This window comes from Coregonus lavaretus, assembly GCF_964263955.1.
Source record: "Coregonus lavaretus genome assembly, chromosome: 5".
Taxonomy (NCBI): Eukaryota; Metazoa; Chordata; class Actinopteri; order Salmoniformes; family Salmonidae; genus Coregonus; species Coregonus lavaretus.
Window position 1 is genome coordinate 46,952,738 of NC_139992.1, and position 1,976 is coordinate 46,954,713.

At 42.6% G+C, this 1,976-nt stretch overlaps 1 pseudogene across 1 annotated transcript; it reads right to left on the reverse strand.

Annotated features, from left to right (window-relative positions):
* Positions 1-565: 565 nt before the first annotated feature.
* Positions 566-1,720, reverse strand: LOC311129714 (4-galactosyl-N-acetylglucosaminide 3-alpha-L-fucosyltransferase 9-like; annotated as a pseudogene). The gene has a single exon. The product of its transcript is annotated as a 4-galactosyl-N-acetylglucosaminide 3-alpha-L-fucosyltransferase 9-like (transcript).
* Positions 1,721-1,976: the final 256 nt, after the last annotated feature.

Here is a 1,976-nt window from a genome sequence, read left to right on the forward strand (position 1 = left end):
TCTCCCAAAAGGTTGTAAGTCTTTTGGGATTTAAGTAATGGCCAGAGTCCCGGTCTGCATAGTCAGAGATATTTATTCATTGAGAATTCTGCCATCACAATTTCAGAGTCCATCTTTTATACTCATACAAAAAAATCCCTCCCCTCTGTAGGCGGGCTGTAGTTTTCCACTCTAAAACTGCTCTACTGACCATCAGTTCACACACACATGCATACACACACACACACACACACACACACACACTACTCCCTGCATTACTCAGTTATTGCCGTTCTCACAATATTCTGCACCATGTTTTCATAACAGTTTCTCCCCTCTTTATCTTAGTTTCTCAGTTGTCTTTGTTGTCTGGCCTAACTCTTACTCACATTGCTAAATAGTGGCTCAATGCCATAGCCTTTACTGGTCCTACACTCACACATTTCTAACACATTATACACAGTTTCAGGGTGTAATAATTAGTCATTAATAATTAATCTATCATAATACATTTGATTGATTGAACTTCACATGTTGGTGCTTATAGGTCCTTGCACATGGAAATGCCCCACTACAAATGGGTCACTTAGCCCCAAAACCATTTATTCAGATTATGAAAAGTTCTGTATCCTTTATTTATTTGAATGTAATCACATGAGCGACAGGCATGCTCAAGTCCAAACCACCATCCCTGGACTTTAAAGTTCTCTCGCCAGTTGAAGTACCTCATGTATTCTTCATTATTCTGGCCGAGAAAGAGAAGCTGCTTTGCCAGCTCCTCTGTAGAGGAGAAGTCATCCACATGGATGAAAGAATCCCTTGGGATAAAATGCTTGTAGTTGTCCCTGGATAGACCTAGAACAATGGGCACTGCTCCCAACTTCATAGCGTTGAACAGCTTCTCTGTAGCATAGTCTTTGTAGATGGAGTTTTCAAATGCCAGGTAGAATTTACAGCTGGACAGAGTCTTTGAGTATTCTTCGTTTTCTATGTATCTATTAAAATGTCACCCATAGGCCTCTACTTTGACATGTCTACTGAGCTCGTTGAACACCTGTACCCTCTTGTAGTTTGGGTTCCAGTTGCTCACTACCCAGCAGACTAATTTGTCCTTCTTGGGCAGCTCAAAGCTCTTATCCTCACTGGTTACCTCGACAAGCGACCCATAAGGAACCTTGATGTCAGAATCCAGTCGATAACTTGCAGTCAAATTGAACAAGTTGTCAACAGCAGGAATCCTGTTTGTGTTAGCTGGTGATTCTGCATTCCACCACACCCATTTCTGGAACCATGGACGTTGCTCTTGGGGCATGTTCTTCAGGTCTCCATGGATGTCTCTATGGTGGAAGATGACACCGTGCGCCTTGCTGTAAAGGTTTTTATCTACTGTTAGGTGACAGCCTTTGATGTTAAAGTAGGCACAAGAGTCTATGTCAAAGACGTGACCAAATGGCCACATCCAGATCAAAATGATAGTATCTGTGTCTGTGTCTCCGTCATCATCAGCCTGAATGGCTGTCTGGGCATGGTGTGTTTTCTGCCCTGTGTGGTTCCCTGCCCTACATACTTGAGGGCAAGCAGGACAACCAGCCTTCCCCTCTTGGGATGCCTGGTCAGTAGGGCATGAGGGGAACTTGATCTGGGGTTTGTAGTAAATGAAGAATATGCCCACGAAGCACGCCATTAAAAAACAGCCAATCAGAACAGGCCGTAGAACCCCCTGGGAAGCCGTAGTGGACATACTTTGACCCTTTGGAAGAGAAAAGAGACCAATCAAAACCACTCTAGAATATCAACAACTAGAAAAGTACATTTCCCCCCTCACACACACACAAAAAAAGGTCTGCTTACTAGCATGTTCTAAAGTATTTATGGTTGTAAAATACATTATAGTAATGGTAGTGACTGGTTATAGCTGAAAAAGTAGGTAGACCGAAAGATTGATTGAAATGTATTGTATTGGTCAAGGATTGGTAGGATAGTCAATTTTACGAGGG